This window comes from Lissotriton vulgaris, chromosome 2_1 (genome assembly GCF_964263255.1).
Source record: "Lissotriton vulgaris chromosome 2_1, aLisVul1.2, whole genome shotgun sequence".
Lineage (NCBI taxonomy): Eukaryota > Metazoa > Chordata > Amphibia > Caudata > Salamandridae > Lissotriton > Lissotriton vulgaris.
In genome coordinates this window covers 205720767-205741028 of record NC_141687.1, presented here as the reverse complement: position 1 = coordinate 205741028, position 20262 = coordinate 205720767, and the positions used below count along the sequence as shown (strand labels likewise).

Here is a 20262-nt window from a genome sequence, read left to right as displayed (position 1 = left end):
AATCCTCACCTGTTTCAAAACTATCTGAATCATTGAGAATGGAGAGAACGCATAACCTTTCATGCCCTTCCAATTCATGCTGAACGCTTCCACTGCCATTGCCCCTGGATCTGGTCTCCAACTCACATACCTCTCTAATTGATTTGTCAATCTTGAAGCGAATAAATCTACCTACAAAGGACCCAGTTCTTTATGTATCTCCTGAAAAACCACTGGATTCAGCTGCCAGTCACTGAAATCCTTCAAATAACGGGAATTAGAGCCAGCAACCATATTCTACTTCCTTGGAAGATTTTGCGCTGACACACTTATCTTGTGTTCCATGCACAATTTACAGACATCTTTTGCCAATTCTGTCAATTCTTTTGATCTGCTGTCACCTCATTTGTTTATGTATGTCACTGCAGAAATATTGTCCATTTTCAACAATACCACATCCTTCTGAATGCTTTCCTTGAAACTGCGAACCACCAATACATCTGCTTTCATTTCCAGACAATTTATTTGTTTTACTCATTCCTGCATATTTCACCTGCTTATATCTGTCTCTATTACAAAATCTAGGCTTGTTTAAAAAATTGCACGCCCATTCCACGCTTGAAGATTTTCCAACCACCAAACCAACTACTCCTGTGCCTCGATATCCAACTTCACCTTGTCCCCATACCCTTGACTTCTTCACCCTTTGCAAAGCTATGTATTGTAATGGTACCGGAAAAGATGCTTGTATTGACGAGGATAAAAGGACTATCACCCTTGCCAACAGCCACTTCACTACCCATCTTGTAAGACCAATTTTCCTCTCTGGTAACTCCAACTGCTTCTTCATTGTGTCCACCACAAATCCCCAAAAATCCATTATCTGAGCGGGTACCAAAACCACCTTCTCCAAATTTATCACAAATCCTAAATTCTGCAAAACACTTTGTACCAGAAAGCTGTGTTGTAGTAATGTCTCCACACCCTATTCATTACCAATATGTTGTCTAAATAGATCAACAAATGTACTCCTCTTTCTCTCAGAAATCCTACAACTGGTATCATTATCTTAAAAAAACCGCAAGGGGCTGAGGACAACCTGAACGGGAGACATACAAACATGTAAAGAGATCCTTTCCACTTGACCTGAAGGTAACTTTGACTCTCCTAAGTAATTAGGACCGAAAAGTAAGTAACTTTCAAATCTATTTCTACCAACCAGTCACTATATCAGAATGTCTCTCAGTAGATGGATACCCTTCATCTTGAAATGTCTGTAAATCACATAATGATTAAAATCCCTTAAATGTATCACTGTTATCCAACCTTGGTCCTTCTTTTTTACCACGAAAGTGTGCTTTCAAATCCTTTTTCACATTCCGGTACTTCCATTATCGCTCCTTTCTCTAACATTTCTTTTATTTCTTGTTCCACAATTTCTTTGACTTGTTCTTCGAATAATTAATCTTGGATCCCTTTCCTGTTTTGGTTCTCCCACAAATTCTATCAAATATCCTCTAACAGTTTCTAAAATTCATGCATACTCTGTTATCTCTTTCCATTTCTATATGTAGTGTTTCAACCTTCCTCCTTTGTTTCTCTGAGTAAAACCAATTATACTGTTCATACTCACCTTGATTTGATTGATTTCCTGTTTGGAAACCACCTCTTCCACGACTTGCTCTGCATCTGACACCTCTTCCTCTAATTGGATACAGAGTCCACCTCTACCTTGAAATATTATTCCTCCTTGTTAAAATGGGCCTCTTCTATGTAGACGGCCGAAAGCCTGACCCTCCCTTCCGGCCCTTCCATATAAACCTCCATGGACAAAAACCTTTGTCATGGAAGCATGAGCTTTATCTAGAGCTGCTAATGTTTGAACATGTTTGTCTAACAACTTTACCAGGACTTCACCGAAAAGTAACCCCTTTCACTCCTCAATCGATTATTTTTTAGCACAATCTCCTAGTTTCGGACTTATTCTAAATAATACTGCTTTTCGCCTTTCGGCAATCAAACTTGCATTTGCATTACCAATAAAGCAAATAGTTATCTGGCTCAAACCCTGCAGTAAATTTATATCCAGCTCTGACCCATTCAAATAAGATTCTTCCACTATATTGAAAAATCTAGATACTGGACAGAAAATATCCAGCAGTTTGTCTTCATACTGCTTAAGTGACCTCTGAAGTACTTTCCTTGGATCACAACCTAACCTAAACATATAAGCTATTAGATCAGGATCCAAATTTGGGGTCATGGTCTCCTTGACCTGTATTATAGGACGTGAGCATTCTGCTCTCATAAGGTTACGCTCATTTCTTTCAAGTGGACATCTAATCCAATATTTAACACAGTCTGCCACATGAGTCAAAGGCCACTGCTCAGAACTTCTTGGGCGCCTTATTTGAGCTGGATTGAACAATGACTGACCCGTAGCATCCCTAACCTCCTTTATAGTATCCTTATTTGAACTCCCCAAATCTGAAAACTCATCTTGATCCACTTTATAACCTAGATCCAATACATATTCATCCAATTCCTTATTTTCTTCATGTTGAGACCAGGTAGGCTGTCCATCTCTTTCATTTGCAGGGTGAACTTGCCTCTTTTTTTGCCGCAGAGGACACCATCCAACGACCTTCCACTAGTTGAAGGCCCGCTTTCTTATGTAAAGATTCGGAAATATTCTTCCTTGTAACTCCATGTTTAAGTTTTTTAAGTAAAGAATCGCGTAGTTGTCTGCGTAAATCAGCTGAGCTTTCTTCCAGGGATTTGATTTTACCAATCACCTCCTGTTGTTGCGCTTCAAGATTAAGTGTACGCTTACCCACTGAGTCAACATCTGCTTGGACAGCTACTAGTTTCTCACACACCTCCACGCGGAAGGTTTCAAAGGAGGCCTCCATTTCTGCCTTGATGCCTGCAGGTAGCTCAGTGCGCAACTCCTGTTTAAAGTCGTGCATGGAAGATAAGAGATCTTCTCAGGTCAGCGCCATGGCCGTCCCCTCCTCCGTCGCCCCCTTACCAGCCGACGTGAAGTAGTTGGAGACCCTGTTATTGAGGTTCTTCTTTGGTGGCATGGGGGGCCCTCAGCACGGTCAGCACTAGTAGGGACCCCATTTGCTCACTCCTCCTCTCCCGGGACCACACTACTCCTCACCTCCAGGTACCCTGCCAGGTCAAACTTGTGTGCCCCACCTGACAGCCTGCAAAAGACAGCAGGCTCAAAGATGATGTCAACCAGCGCCTGCCTAGGCGCACTCTTTTGACTCTCCCAGTGGGGCAGGTATCTCTCCGTTCAGGCGCCTCGTGGGGGCCACAAGACAATAAGGGAAGACTTCTTGGCAGCCATGTTGGGGTCAGGCACCCCTTTACTGCGCATCTTCAGAGCGGGTCTCCAGTCCCCAGCCTATAAACTCCTTGCCCCAACAATTTTCCAACTTAGGTCCAGTCCCAAAAGGAGACAAACTCGGGGCACTGTCAGTAACAAAAGGGGTCTCAGACTCGCACAGCTTTTCTTGGAGTGACTTCACTTCACTCAGCAATGTGCGGCAGCTAGATTGGCTCGAGGCTGGAGGGGCGCTTCATCACTGTATAAAGAGGCCGTCACATGCAGGGCCATCAGATCTGGCCAATCGTAACCTCTCCTTCACTCATTTTCTCAAAAATATTTATTTCTGTAAACTCCCAACAAATTTCTTATATATTTTTCCTACATCCAATTTATTTGGCAAACGTTTGATAATTTGCGCTTATTAAAACACTTTTAAACTGTTCTCCGATCGACAACAGTCAATGTAACTGAAGCCGTTGTCACTTGAAGATGCGTTGCTTGGTTACCCTTGTGTACAGCAATACATTGTCCGCTGTATACCAGGCAAGCCCTATTTCCTTTAAAGAGAAGCGTAGCTTTCTCACACAAGCTTAACGCGCTTTATTTCCTTCCGAAAAAGGCATAATCCCTCAGGCTTGAACTCCGTAACGAAGCATTCAGGTACAGAGCCTAGCTTCAAACTTTCCCCTTCGGTGAGCACTTGCTTTTAAAGTAAACAATCTAAAACACGGTATGACCGTTTATTTAATTTAATTACTAAATACTTTAAACTTGCGATTTGCTATCTACGCTTACAAAGAATACTAGAACCTCTGTAAATTCCCTGAAACTAAAACTAAATCAATTTTATCCGTAAATTGGGTAATACACAAATAAATAAACTTTTTATCAATCATACTCAATCTTCTAAACATACTTACCGATTTTTCCCCCAAATATATACATATATTATTAAAAACAACACAAATAGACAAACCTTTCTAAGACTAGCAATAATATACCCTTATAGATAAAGTAATTAAAAAAAATATCAATATACCTATCTGCTCAGAAGCAACAAACAAAAGAGGATGAGACTGGAATGTTGGGGACTTTTAATATGTTGTATGTTTTAGTATTTTGTAACTTCATACTGTTTATTGGAAGTTTTTATGTTCTGCTCAGAAGTGGTGAATAAAGGGTTATGCATAATGCAAGCCTCCTGTCTTGACATAAAATCGTGGCTGGACCCATGTACATATAGACAGATAATAGGGTGATAGTAAAATGATGATAGACTCTGCTGTAAAACGTGCTCTTTGCTGTGTTAGAAGAAGGTGCTAGGAGGGTTGTGATGCATCTTTTTCTTCACTGGAAGACAAAGTTAGGGTTCTGTCTGTACAGGCGTGGCTCCTCAGGTGAGGACCTTGTAATGTTCTCCTTTCCCCCACACCAAGCACAGAGCCTCTGTATATGTGTAGAGTATTTATTACACAATATTTCCAAGATATATGAACACAGGGCGCCGAGCGTCTACTTAGTTCCAGCTCCGGTCGCCAACTGCCGTTTTCCGCCTTCGCGCCTTTCTCTCGCGTCTATCCGCGCATGCGCGCGCCTCACGCTCCAGTCTATGACGTGACGCGTCATCGCGTCTACGCTCATAGACTAGAGCGCATACTACATATCTCCCCTTTTTATATAAACACCAATTAACATACCCCCCAACTCTCAATGTGTCCAAATCCCCAATGTGTGTCTCTGGGGGACGCCCGGGGGCGTGCGAACATATGGCTAATGTCCACTCATTTCAAAGTCTCTATATCGAGAGGGCACGGTGACTGCCCTGCCACTACGGGTGTGTCTTACCGGCATGTTCTCTTCCACCTCTCGCTCTCCTCGTGCTCTCTCTCCATCTCTGTGATCTCCACTCTGTACTACACCGTCCGGTGTATCGTCTCTGTCTATAGGCTCAGTATTGGGATTGTCCGCTTCATTGTTCTCTCCACTTCCATCCGGCAGGCCTCCCGTGTTGTGCCCCGTCTGAGATCTAGCTTCTTGGGAGTCCACCTGTATCTCTTCCTCCTCAGACTTGGGCCACACTACTATCTTGTTGACTCTGGCCATGCGGTCTTGGGACCACACCTTGCCGTCGCTCAGGAGAGCCGCCCTGCCTCGCACTTCTTGGACCTGTAAGGGCTGGCTGTATTTGCTTTCACCTTTCTTTTGTATGGTAGGGAGTTTGACCCTAACCCTTTCTCCTTCCTCCAGCTCTGTACCCTTCACATTGCGACGTTTGTCGTAGTGTGCCGCATAAATCCTCTGGGCCTTCTCCAGGTTGTGCTGGACCACCGCGGGGGACCATTTGCTGGTGATGGTCTTCTCCCTCCACACTACGTTGTCCCTGGTGAACGGATGTCGTCCTCTCAGCACTTGGAATGGGCTGTACCCCACCACCGTGGGGGTGATCCTATAGGCCCACAGCATACTCATCACTTCGGTCTCCCAGTCCTTTCCTTGTGTGATGGCTGCCTGTATGGAGCCCATTAGCACGCGGTTGAACCGCTCCACTTGGCCATTGCAGGCCGGGTGATAGACTGCCGTGTGCTTTGACTCGATCCCGTTCCTCCTCATAAACTTAATCCACTTGTCCGAGACAAACTGTGGTCCATTATCACTGAGGATACATTTGGGTATACCTTCTCTCAAGAACAAGGATGTCAAGAATTTCAAAATCGTGTCCGTGTCCATGGACTCTTGTATGTCCACTTCAGGCCATTTGGAATATTTATCTATCACCACACACAAATACTTGTTCACGCCTCTGTTGTCCAAGACCGGCCCCAGTATATCGATGGCCACATTCTCCCAGGGGCTTTGTGGTGTGTCAAACTTCCCCAAGACTGGTCTGAGTGGTCGTAGCACCTTGTCCGCTCCTTGGCACTGCCCACACTCCCTCACTGCCTTTCTATGTGGACATCCATGCCTGGCCACCAATACATTTGCTTGACTCGTGCTTTAGTCTTTACAATACCCAGGTGTCCTTCATGCAGTTGTGTTAACAATCGGGGTATTAGTGATTCTGGTGGTACTACCCTTTCACCTCTGTAAATGAAAATCCCCGAATCACTCAGGGACAGCTCCTCTCTTATTTCATAGAATCTCCGTATTCCTTCCGTGAGCCTCCTTTTGTCAGGCCAGCCAGATGTTAGATGTCTCTTTATCTCTACCTTCTCGGTATCCTGCTCGTAAGCTGCCGCCCATTCCTGGCCGCTTATCGTCGTCTCATGGTCCTCCATGCTGGCCACCATCTCATCTCTGTCCCGGGCTTCCTCCGGCGCATCTTCCATCGCCGCCGCCCTGCTGAGGTAATCTGCAACCCTGTTTTGCGTACCGGGTAAGTACTCCACGTCATAGGTGTAATCGAGAAGCTTCAGAGTCATCTTTGCTATTCTCGGGGTCGCTGTCTCATGGCCCGAAGATGTCAAGACTTTGATTAGGGGTTTGTGATCGGTACGAAGCTTGAATCTGGTGCCCCACACAAACTGCCGAAACTTGCCAATGGCCCAAGTGACCGCCAACATCTCTTTTTCTATAACGCTGTACCTTTGTTCCGTCGGGGACAGCGCGCGTGAGGCAAAGCTGATGGTTTTAGTGGATCCATCATCCCTTTCCTGAGCCAAGACCGCCCCTAAGCCCTTATCGCTTGCATCTGTCGTCACTATGGTCTTGCCCATGGGGACATACCCTTGCAGTGGAACAGCTTGGCTGATGCAGTCCTTAATAGTGTCGAATTCCAATTGCGCTTCTGAGTCCCAATCAAATTTTGTCTTGTCTCTGATGAGTTGCCTCATCCTGTATGTCCTGGTAGCGAAATGTCTCACAAACTTGCTATAATACTCGGCCATCCCGAGGAATGACCGTACTTCCTCCTTGGTGCTGGGAGCTTTGGCATTCCTGATGGCCTTCACATTTTGTTCCTTGGGTGTTATACCAAGCGTGCCGATTTCGTGACCCAAGTATGTCACTGAGTGGGTTCCTATTTTACATTTGCTCCATTCCGCAGTTAACCCTTTGCATTGTAGCACTCCCAGGACTCTATGTAGCTTCTTGTCGTGATCTTCCTTGGAGGAGCCCATCACCAGGATGTCTTCCTCACTGATGTCCGCAGTGGCTGAATCGACGCACTTGACCGTGGACTTCTTCCCCTTCTTGCGGCATACCTTTTCAAAATGGCCGACCAGGCCACAAAACGCGCATCTGGCGCGGGACAGCGTTTATCCTGGGCAGAATGCGCCGTGCTGCCACATCTGTAACACGAGAATTTGTTGTCAGTGCTGGGGCGGACCGTTTGTTTCCCGGTCCATCTCGAATCCTTCCTCTGGTCTCCATACGTCCCCTTGTGTCTGCTGGACTGTGGAGACTCATCGATCTTGTTGATCATCTGCCTCGGTGCACCCTCACGTTTGGCTGCATCTGCACCACGTTTCGACATTTCGGCCTTTTTGACCATCGCCACGACTTCCTTGAGTGATGTCTCGTTCTGCGCCCATAATTTGTCTTGAACAGCCCTGCTGGTGGTGTGCATGACGATCTGATCTTTTATGTACTCATCCTGTAGAGTACCATACTGGCACGTGATGGCCAGGCGTCGGAGCGCTGCCACATAGTCATCAATGGATTCACCAGCCTCTTGTTTCCTCTGTTGAAAGTTATAGCGGTCTATGGAGACGCAAACCGGTCTAAGGAGATGCAAACCGCTTGACGGTAATGGCTGTCCAAGTCATCCAGTGCATTTTTTAAGACATCTGTCTCCGTCGCGTCCCTTTCCTTGGGCACCAGGTTTTTGAATACTCTCACCCCTTCCGGGCCTAAGTTGTGAAGTAACAGTCTCTTTTTCCTTTCTGGGGTGTATTCTCCATCATTTTCATCCTCAAGTGCCTCTATGTAGTTTTGAAAGTATTCCTTCCAATCCTCCCATTTTAACTGGGGTTCCCCTGGTCTGGGCAAGAATGGGACGGGGGCCATCAGGGCCGACGCTTGGTTCGCCATCTTGGCCTCGCCTCTAGGGTCTACTGCCTGGGCAGTATGTTGGACGAGTACTCCGGATGCTCCTGCACTCCCTGCCGTGTCACTTTGCCCTCTTGGACTACCTGGGGTATTGTCCCTTATAGCCTGCGTGGGGTTGTCCGTCTGCACCCCTTCCTCTGGCTTGGGGGTGGTGCCTTTGGCTGCCAGGTTGCTGGCTGTGGCTCTGTTCCTTGGGGCAGCACTGACCTGAGTGTGAGGGCTTGTCCTCGTTATACTCGTGCTGTTGCGCTGCTGCCACGCCCTCTGTTCGTCCTGTTGCTGTTCTGTCCTTCTGGCTGGTGTGGGGCTGTAGAAGGGTGCCTGCTCCTGTTCCTTGTGCTCACTGGTGGTTTAGATCCCACCCTCGTCGCCACTGTAATGTTCTCCTTTCCCCCACACCAAGCACAGAGCCTCTGTATATGTGTAGAGTATTTATTACACAATATTTCCAAGATATATGAACACAGGGCGCCGAGCGTCTACTTAGTTCCAGCTCCGGTCGCCAACTGCCGTTTTCCGCCTTCGCGCCTTTCTCTCGCGTCTATCCGCGCATGCGCGCGCCTCACGCTCCAGTCTATGACGTGACGCGTCATCGCGTCTACGCTCATAGACTAGAGCGCATACTACAGACCTCAGGTGCAGAACAGGTGGAGTAACGTGGAACGTGAAGCTCCCATGATCATACAGACTGGTTGAGTTTGTTCGACAGATGTGTAATGGGGTTGTTTGTTAATTGTGACTGTTGTGGAACTGGGGAGTGTGAGGAAATACATAGGGTGAATGCAGGACTTTTTGCCACAGTTGGACGCTGTAAGAATGGTTCATGTGTTGTGGACAAAAGACGTCTGGAGTAAGCAGTAGAGTGAGACGATGTAAACAAGATACACTAAGGAAGCAGTCGAGGACAAGATGGTTCCAATATTTATGGCTATACTGGAGAAAGGCATGCGAAGTCTAGAGTATTGATGGAACACTTACTGTCAAGTGGATCACTTGGAATGTTAGGGTATTAAACAACCATGTAGATACAGGCAACCTATTTGTTGAAGATGGAAAGCAAAGATGTAAAAGAAACAGAGAGGGAATTCTACAGTACACCACACACCACATATTCTAAAGAAGTATGCCTATGACTTCTACCCAAAACACCAGCTGTTTCTACGCAAAATGCCAGCTCTAGTAGTCAGACAGAGCTAGATTCTATAGGTAGATGTATTAATTGAACAGAGAAACTGGAAGGGAAAGTTACAGTGTTACTAAATGTATATCCAAATAACACCAGCAATGGTCTCTTTTCCCTGAAATTGCAAATGTGTGTCTCATAGGTGAGTTTCTTCTAAAATGGGCCTGTGGTTTCAATCGTTTCATAGATGACAGACTAGACAGAAGTGAGAGGAGTGAAAAACATGTGCAGGAGAACACAAAACAATTAAAGGGGCACTATGTGGCTTAAATATGATTCATGTCTAGAGGACGCAACACCAGAGATAAGGACTCTATTCATTCAGCTCCCGGGTACAATAGGGATTGATGCCATATGTGTTACAGAGAAGTTCGGGGAGAAGGCTACAGTGGCATATTACCTGGTTAAGGTATTATCATATCACTCAGCACTGAAGTTGTTGTACACCTAGTGCAGTATCATACCAAGGGTCCTGACATTGGAGGTTGCCCCCTTGAGCTGTAACAGATGAAACATTTGGAATAGCATTTTGCAAGGAGATACATGTGTTTTTTAAAGTAAAGACAGAGGTAGAGGAACTAGCACTGCTACAGAATGTGGAACGATGAAGTTTGTAATATGAGGGTTTATATTGAAAAGGACAGATGGGATGAGAAAGACACTAGGGAGAAAGTCATAATGTGTGACACGAGATTGAGAAGGAGGTGGCAACAGAGAAGATCCAGCTAGGGGAGCAATTATTAAAGAAATGGACCCTCTTCCCTTTCACAAAATTGTTTGCTATTTCCTCTATTTTGCGAATAATGAAACTTTAAAATTGGGTTGGACTTTGGTTCGGCACTAGCTGTTGCCCTGACCTTGTCCCACCATAATAACATCTGGGCTGCTTGCGCAGGGAATACAATGCACCCAACTACTGAATAATCTGCATTACCTGCTATGGTGAACACTGTTGAAAAAAAGAATGCAAACCCCTCATCTACACTAGGTGGCTTCCTTCATCATAGGGATGGTCCTTCACCAGGAATAGCTAATGATAGTAGACTCATTCCGAGCTTTTGTTGCGAGCCTTTTTTTGGTATGTCAGAATGGTTGTTTAAAACTGTACCAAGTTAAGGGGTGGAATTACTTTATTTGGTTTTAGCTTTCTAGTTATACAAGGTTAAAACACCGAAGATCTAGTATTAGGCTAATTTTGACACCAACCTGTTTTTACCGTATTATATTGTGGTGAGGAATCACAGGTCTTTCACCAGGACCCAAAAAGGAAAAATAGAACCCTCCTTCCTACCCATTCCCACCTTTCCATGAGCCTACTCAGGGTGAGTTGGGTAATAGTGCAAGAATTCAATCCGACCTTGGTGCTCACCTTGTTGCTCCAGTGAAGCTAATTTACTGCAAAGGCACATTGCTGGCAAGGAGAAAAATAACTGTAACTATAGTTCTCCTATTTCTTACAAAGCATATACCCATGAGCAGTGAGGGCAGGAAAAGAGAAGCATCTATATAGGAGCTGCTTGTATTTATAACTATCAATGGTTCTCGCCTGAGTATATCGGTGTGCATGACCCTCTCCCTTTCCTTCCTTTAGAAAGTTTTCTTTGCCAGGGATGTTGTTCAGTGTTGACACAACTAGCTGACACTGGCACTGCGCATGACCCCATATCAGCTTGCGCAAGTGGGTAGCAGTCAGAGACTGTGGAGAATAATCATGTAAGAACTGGAATAAAACATGGATCCAGAGACCACAGTTATTTGTTTATACAGTGTGTTTTTCTAAATGTTAGTTATCTGCCTGTCTCTAAATTTATGATCGATGCAAATGTAATGATGTGCAGGGCGATGTTGGTTGGATAATCTGTTAACTTGGCTTAAATGTCATAAAACTAACATTTTTAAAACAAATAGGTCTCCCACTGGCCGTTGATTTGATTATTGTCATAGGGGCACACAGTGTTCTTGGGTGCATGTAGTTTAATGTGATAGGAGCATAAATCACTTGCCTGTTCCTGTAAAGAGCACTAGGATGTGCATGTGCATTGTGTGCAATGGGAGAAGCATCTATTAGTGAAGCTGAATATGCCACTTTTTTGGCTCCTTAGTGTGTGCCTATCCAATTACCTATTGGTACACCAATGGGAAGTCTGAGGCAGAGTCTCTGCATGCTCCACTGCAGGGTGCAGTTTGGGTGTTTGTTGCTCCTTATCCTGTGGTTTACAGACGAGGAGCAGCATGGCTTCAGTTAGATCCAGGGTTTGTTCACTGGGCCTGCATGCAGTAATTACACATTGTGCTGCTGGCAGATCCTTGTGCACAGGATCAGAGTATGTGGGTGTGTTAGTGCTGGGTCTTTGAGCAAGGGTGCAGATGACAAAGGCTGATAAATTGGTTTGTCGGTGGGTGGAGACTGGGGTTCTTTCATTCTGTGGCAGAGGACACGCAACACTGTTATCGGCAATGCTTCCCAGAGGCAGGTACTTCCCTTCTGCCCTGGTGTCTGTGTTCAGCACTTTCCAGTATCCTAGAGAGGAACCTCTGCTATCACCAGGGAACTGCTATTAAACCATTTTTGGGGAGTTGGGGGGTAGTCCTCTGCTTAAGGAGTTGGGACAAATCTGTTTCACCTATCATACAGCAATCAAGACCTTACATCGGAAGTATGAGGATCTGCATTTCCTCCTTAATGCTGTGTCCTGAGAAAATGTCTGCCCATGAGGTTTGGGAAGATATACCTTTACTAAGGTCCCTTGGATCTTTTCACTGAAGTAATCGGCGGATTGTGAATCTGGCATATAAAGTAGATTAAGGGAAGAGTTGTTTAAACGTTTTGTTAGATGAAATGTGCTTTGACATAGCGAATATCTAGTAGAAGGCTATGCAATTTTAACCAATGTGGTGGGTAACATCTACTTAACTAATACATTTTCTACTAAATTATTAAATAATCCTGTTTAGGGAATAAAATGCTCTTTATTTTGTTTATATCTTGGTAATATATCGTGTTCATTTCCAAAATCAATGCAGTCGGCTGTTAATCCCTAAAACATAAACTTTGGCCCTGTAGAAAATTTGAGTAACCACGCTTTGGTCAAGGGAAACATAGGAAGAAAGACAAGGCAAGCAGACTAATGTCATGGTTGACTAGAAGGGATGAGCCACCGGCTTGCCTTACATTTTTCACAGAAGAGAATTCATTATATGTTTTTTGTTTTTTCAAAGAGATTCGCCACCTTGCAGTGTGTAAAGGACCTGGATGGCTTGTAAAATGTGTTGGACAGATTAGACATTCCACAATTGCAAATGAACAGAGAGAACACATGTAAAATGCGGTAAAAGGAGGATATGCATGGAGCAATTAAACAGATGAATTTTTTAAAAAGCCCAGGTAAGAATGGTTTACAATTTATTTACAAAGAATATACAGCTATCCTGGTAGACAGGAGTATTAAAATATGGTAATACTTCCTAAATCAGCATATGAGGAGCATATGGCGTTACTCTAAAAATCTAATGATAATAAAAGAGCCTGGCCTAGGCATTTCTCATTACTTATATCTAATAATAAAATCTTATGCAAAGTGTTGGTGAACTACATTCAAACAGTAATATGCAGTTTTATTCACTTGGATCAATGTAGAATTATCCTGAACAGAAAGGCAGAGGCAGAATCTTAGGCACTTAGCATATACTATGATGCAAGAGTGTAGGAGGAAGACTGTGCTTGCGCTTTTAGATGGACATAAGTGTTGGATATTTCAGAAGGGAATACCTATTCCAAATTATACAGTGCATGAGCTTCTGACCTAATCTTACAAACTCATTGCTATTATTATACACATCCCCCACAGTCAGAATCAGGATCTACTCTGTGATTTTGGAAAGATGGAGTTGAGAAAGGGCAATAAGACAGTGATGCCCGCTACCACCCATCCTCTTTCTGGTGTTGACAGAACCACAGGCCTGTTAAATAACTATTAAAATGAGAGGTTAGGGTGTGCAGATATGTAGAGGCTTTGGGGCACATGCATCAAACTCCTCATTGGCGATTACCAAACAGCGATTTTTCAAGGATTTGCTATTTGATAATTGCAAATGCCTATGCATGTAGGAATCGCGAAAACATGTGCGATTCCTTAACATTAACTAATAGCGATGTTACTCCATTCATTCCTATGGGCCTGTTGTCCCATAGAAATGAATGGTAATGCATTCGAAAATTGCAATTACCAAATTAGTCATCACAAATTGCGAATGCAAATCCAAGGGTACCCGGGGGCCTAAGCCCCCCTGATGCACCCCCTAAAAAAAGTGTGCACATGTAAAGCACTCACATGCCCTAAGAGCATGTGTGCGCCACATGGCACTTTGAAAAAAGCATTTTTGTACATTTGTCAAAGCATGGACAAATTACCATCAACTTGAAGTTGATCGTCATTAGCGTTTCCTAAATGCACAGTTTGCATTTAGAAAGGCTTCATGCATTGGCAAATAGGGATTCACAAATTGAGATTTCCTGAATGCATTCGCAAATTAGGTAATTGCAAAAAATTGCGATTACCTAAAATGCTATTGAAAAAAGGTACGTGCATCTGAAAAGGCCTTTTGCCATTCTGCGAATCGGCCCATTTGCCAACGGAAAAATGCTTGATGCCTGTGCTCCTTTATATTGATAATATGTTGATTTAAGTAATGGATTATCACCGGCCTCGCCCCCTTACTATCCACCTTTGGTCCTGGGCATTATTGGCTGCCACATCAAACCCTCGCTCAGGGCATTGCCACTCAGGAAATCATCTGTGCTGAGCAAGGTTGCAGATGTCATGTGTGCTGCCCAGTTCTTACCCCACCAACACCATCACAGTTTAATCTGTCCCCATACGAGCACCTGCTGCTCTGTCCATCCAGATAAAAACATGTCAGCTGAACTTAAAGAAGGAATGGTTTAATTCATAGTGCCAGGACGGGAAGCTACAAATGGAATTGTGCTGGTCATTTGGAAGCCTAATCGCTCTAAAGAACTTAAAGCAATTATTAGGGGGAGAAAAAAAGAGGTCTGATGGAGGTTTGGTATGAATTGAAAAAGTGATCTTAAATGGAGAGACATCATGCTCACACGAATAGAGGATCAAAGAGGTCAATGTTCGCCCTACAGCTGGATACACCACATTTCCAAGGCGCTATGCACCTCTGAACTACTCTGGCCTATTTGACAATATTTCTTACATTTTGGATATCGTCTCCGTCTTAATTAATGTATTTCCACATTCAGGGGTTACAACTTTAGTAAAGGCTTGCCATTGCTCAAATAACCCTACTCTCAAACGTATGTTGATAAATTCCTTTAAAAAAAACTGAGATCTTTATATGTGGCTTTGCGCACCAAAGTGCTAAATGCAGCCTTGAATTCAGCTGGCGATATGGTTCAAATTCGGAAAAACAGCAATCTCAAACTTACAGAAGGCCAACAGGTCAGTGTTTGCCCTGCAGCTGGTTATACTACATCTCCACTTCTATACAGGACCTATGCACCTCTGGGCTACTCCAGCTCATTTGATCATCTGGCTTGCATTTAGAATAGTCCCTCAGTCGTACTCCATTTCCACTTTCAGAGGTTGATACTACAGTAAGAGCAAAGCGATTACTCAAATAAACATGGTCCTAAACGTGTGCTATTGAATTCCTTTCAACAAAGTAGGCCTTTAATGCATCAAAGTGCCGAAAAATGCCTTGAATTTATATCTGTGTCGGGATTCACTGGAAACTGCTGCGATAGTCCCAAGTTTAAAAAACAGGAACAGATGGATCCAAAATGCAGCTCCCTCCACCCCCATTTCGCTTGTTCTCCACCGCACAGTCCTTTGGAAAGCTACTGCTGAGTCATTGGGAGAATTGGTCTAGAGGTGGGCACAGAATGTCAAAGTCCAATCGAGAATCAAGGTAGCCCTGGGCACATGTAAACATCTGTCGTTTACAGAGTAAATAGACATTGGCAAAAGAGAGCCTGTTTTTCGATCCCTGTACTGCCTCTAGTTGTCCATCACAGGGGAGATGGAAGTACAGGATCCATTCTTGAACATCAACTTAAACATGGAGTTACAGCAGCCAGTAAATGTGGTTCTCATGACTAGATGTCTGCATCCTTAGCTTATTGGCACATGATTGGTGAGGAGCTACTTTAAGCCCCTAATGACTCACCCAAAATAGAAATTAGGAAAAATCTGTTTTATAATTTATGTAGGTCAACAAAACTTAACTTTAAATCAAAGGTGTTTTTTGGCCCTTTGAGGACACTAAAATGAAACCATTTTGGTGGAGTGTCTAAAATCAGAAGTAGCATCATTTTGTTACCTGGAAATTGATTTCAAATCTTATCATTGGTTTCATCATTACGGTCAGAAACTGATTTAACACGTATATTCACCCTATCATAAAAATTTGTAACACAGATTCTCATCTTCCAAAATATATGCAAGTGGCAGCATGTGACTATATGACAATAGTATTCTTAATTTTTTTCTTTTTTTTTAAAAAAACCTTTATTATATCATTCAGCAAAAAATTACAGTAGTAGCCCTACAACCACAGGGGCCAGTCACCACATGTAAGCGATACGTATCAGAAGTTCCAATAACACAGCTCTTGAGCCGGCAACCCTGAAGTCCGGCAGCGGTAAAGGATATACGGTGCACTGAAACTAGTACAGATCAAAGGATATTCATAAGGTTTCATTTTGCATTTAACCCCCCCTCACCCTCCCAGAGACAAGATAAAGAAGAAGATACAGGATATCCGGAGCCACACATTCGAAGGTATGAGAAAGGCGGGCAAGTGTAGGAAGGTAGTCGCGGACCAAGTTAAAGAAACAGTAAAGACGCAAGCGCTAGTAAGCTCAATGAGGGTGAAGAACAAAACAACCGATCTCCCATCGTAGCCGCCCACCCCAGACCCCGCCCACTCATATACTTCAGGATGAAACCGAAAGCACTGCTACCGGACACTGCAAGAAGGAAAAAAGGGGCCATAGAACAAAACAAAGGCAAAATAACAAACCCCCCACTCACCCCCCACCCTGCACCCCTGCAATGGCTACGGCCTAGCCCACTAGCAGCGTGCCTGTCGCCCAGAAGAATACCCTAAAAAGAGAGAGAAAGAAAGAAAAAGGGGCCATAGAACAAAACAAAGGCAAAATAACAACCCCCCCCCCCACCCTGCACCCCTGTAATGGCTACGGCCTAACCCACTAGCAGCGTGCCTGTCGACCAGAAACACCCCTAAAAGAGAAGAGAAGCAGAGGAGGAGAGATAAAAACACACTCCCGGACTCCCGTACCCCCCACCAGATGCGACCACCCCGATAGACGGTCAAAATAGAATGCAGCGAAATATACAGTCAATCCGGGGAAGTATGATACACACCACCCGACTCCCTTACATTACAGGTCACAATCCCAGCAGCAAATTAAATTATTTTGCCGAACCCTAAAAAACACAAGTCAACACTGGCCGGTACGATTCTTCACTAGAGCACTGATAACCCAGACCACAACAACAGTGAGAGAAGCAGAGCTTTCATAAAAGTTCAAGTCAGTACGAGCGAATCGGAGAAAGGATAAAAGTTCACGATATCCACAGAGCAAGCGAGGAAAAGCGTGGAAGGATAATGAAACTCTCCAATAGCCACTGGTGACCTTGTTGAGGCACTCAAGGTTGTCCATAGCGATGTGTAGCGGGATATGGCTCAAGCAGGGGAAGCTAACAATGTTCACGGGTGCACGAATTGTCCTGTAGGGATCAGCAGCGCACACGGAGTCCGGCTTTCGCACAGGGTCCTCGAAGTTGAGCATACAATGTTCCATGGGTAGTACAGCTGGTTGAGATGATGCCGAAAAGTCGCCGTCCGGTCTCCTGTAGAGATTGTCCACTGTTGCCGACAGCACCTGGTAGTTGGCAATGATCTGTGAGTGGAGCGCTCCAATGGCCGCATGCAGCGGTGGTGTGCCTTCTGTCCCCTCCATCTCCTCTCGCGAAGCGACAGAGCAGGATATGAACCCCGGAGGTCGACTACTCCGGGGTAGCAGGCACATCCGGAGCAGATAACAACAATGGGCGCCCTCACCTCACGATTTCTACACCTTCGCCGCTGGTCAGGGCTCCCGTCCGTCACCCCCGGGAGGCTTACGGTGTCTCCGGGCGTCGGATACAGGGCCGCAGCAACCGAAGAGTCACGCTGCAGCGTCTGTGGTGTAGACAGGATACCAAATCGCCGTTAAAAACAAGTAAAGTGTGTCTCCATTCGGGAGACTGGACGAAACCCAAAGTCCACAGCCGATGTTGTTCAACTCCAGCCCGGATGGGTTGGAAATCGAGGCCCCGGCTTCCAAGCTGAGTTAGGCCGAGAATGAAACACGGCGTATCTTCGTCACCCGATGAGTTAAAAAGTTCGGGATTACACCTTCAGAGTCAGTCACTCCTCGTGTACACGGGAGTCCGGTGTGAAAACAGGATAACTTGCAGGATATACAAGCTGCTGGCGGAGGTCGGCGGAGCCGGGAGCTTATGCGGCCATCTTGCTTGTTAGCGTAGCTCCTCCCCGTGTTCTGAATTTCTGGTAAACCAAATAGTTTTTTTCTCATACTGCCCTGTTTCACATGGTAAACCAAAACAAACACAAAGTTGTTTCAACTAGGTTCACCAGCACTAAGCAGTTTTGGTGAAAGTTGCTCTTACTGTATCGGTGATAGCCCCACTAGGGGCAAGAAAATATGACAGAAAATATGCAGATGGGCTGATGGAGGTGAGGCCTCTGCCCCCCCAGAAGCTTGGCAGCCGACTTTTTGGGGACAACAATACCCTCTTATTTTACTGGATATGGACAATATGATATAACTTTTTTATTTTTCTGGGCAGATATTCTGCTATATTAAATTTTAATTGCCACATTCATTTATCAAATTGTCAGAAAATCTTCACCATAGATCCCACCTCCTCCGAGCATTGCCCCTCTCATCAGCAAATTGTTTTTGTCATTATTTGTACACCTTAATCAATACATTTTTTTGTAATGCCTCCTGGTATGTACCTAGCATTTTTGGAAAGTCAAGCTCTCAGATAAACAGTCATGAAATTGCCTTTTTACTGAATTCAATACTACCAGACTAACTATTGAGTAACCACTAAAAATGAATTTCCAAACTTGAAGTGTGTCAAGTTTATATTCCGAGTTAGGTGCTCCTGTTAAAACCTGGCACCCAGTCGAAACATGCATAATCATTGGACAGCCCCTCCCCAACCAACCTTAAGGAAAATCATTATAAACACTTAACTTTTGCAGTGCTGTTGTCCACTCTGTGCTGATAAACCAGAGGTGCATCTGGTAACAAGCGCTCCAGATGGAGCGGCGCCTCGGGGCTACAGGAGGAGCTGCTGCTCCTTTTGCTCGAAGGTCTGGGTTCTGTTTGAATCTCTCTGGTTCCAGGGTCTGCCTTGCTGCTTGGCAGGTGCCAGCCCCATTTCCGGAAGTCCCAGATGAGAGCTGCAGCGTCACACGGGGACAGGTGGTTCCAGCAGTCAAAGGCGCAAAAGGAGGAGCTCTGCGAGCTTGAAGACAAAGAGGTGTCGTCGGTTCGGATGTAACGAGGATCACGACAGACATCGTTGTTGAACCTGGGGGAGAGAGTTTGGCTGAATTTATTAGCCTGATAATGAAAGGAAATAATACCACTGAATAGCAGACTTTCCCCATTCCTCAATACTCGCCGTGCACATTTTTACAGACCTGCCATTCGCTGCCAGTCCCCACACAACTATGCAAAAGCACTAACCAGAACAAATGTAAGTAGATACCTTAGCTATTTACTGTAAATTCCTTTGGTACTTCAAAACAGAACCCTTGCAGAGGTTTTCAAGCACCCCTAATTCTAACTAACAATGCTATTATAGGCATCTGGTGGAAGGCAGCTCTTTTGATGCTGCAGTGTGGCTGGTACATCAATGTCTTGGATCTACCAACCATGACATGAGACAACAGCTGGATCACTAAGAACTTCATAAACAAACAACCAGTAAGAGATGGAATTCAAAACATTGGATATTCATCTGGGTAGTATGCCGTTCTTTCATTCTAGAGTTCTTTTTGGGCTTCACCGACTCCTTTGGGTGTCGAGCCTGACTTATATTCTGTAATTTAGTTTTATACGTCACTTGTCATCTGCCTGCCTGATTCTCCCAGTGTGAAATGTGCATGTTCAGAGATGGCACTCTTGACATCTGCATCATAATGACTCATAGTCCTTCACCTCAATGATGCAGGCAATAAGGCTGAAATGCATTTGGGGTGGTATGTTAGAAGAAAAAGCACAGAAACATTCTAGAAAAATATTGTGGCGACAATATTGACAACCAAAATATTGATAAGGTAAGTATATATAGGCAGTGCTTAATGTGAGCATGTGGAGACCACCGGTACTTATTTTTGTGGACCGGTACGTATTGTTCCTCATCAGATATTTTCCAACAGAAAAAGAGGGAAAAACACAAACAGAAAGACGGGGGAAGAGACAGAAAATCTCTCACCAAGGGAGAAAGCAGAAACAAGTAGGAGTGAGAACACGGGCAGGGGTATCTGGCTGTGAATTAAAAGCAAATTAAAGAGGCCTGAATTGGATTCAGGACTACGCACCCTCGGTCCACAGCTTGCTGACATTTTAATAGCAACA

The 20262-nt window shown here is 44.6% G+C and overlaps 1 long non-coding RNA gene across 1 annotated transcript in view; it reads right to left on the bottom strand.

Moving 5' to 3' along the window:
- LOC147729837 (uncharacterized) overlaps positions 1-19181 on the bottom strand; it is a 78108-nt gene extending 58927 nt beyond the window's left edge. Inside the window, exon 1 of the long non-coding RNA XR_015308558.1 lies at positions 18871-19181. This is a non-coding gene — a long non-coding RNA (uncharacterized LOC147729837). The remainder of the gene's footprint in view (positions 1-18870) is intronic.
- Between the last annotated feature and the right edge of the window lie 1081 nt (positions 19182-20262).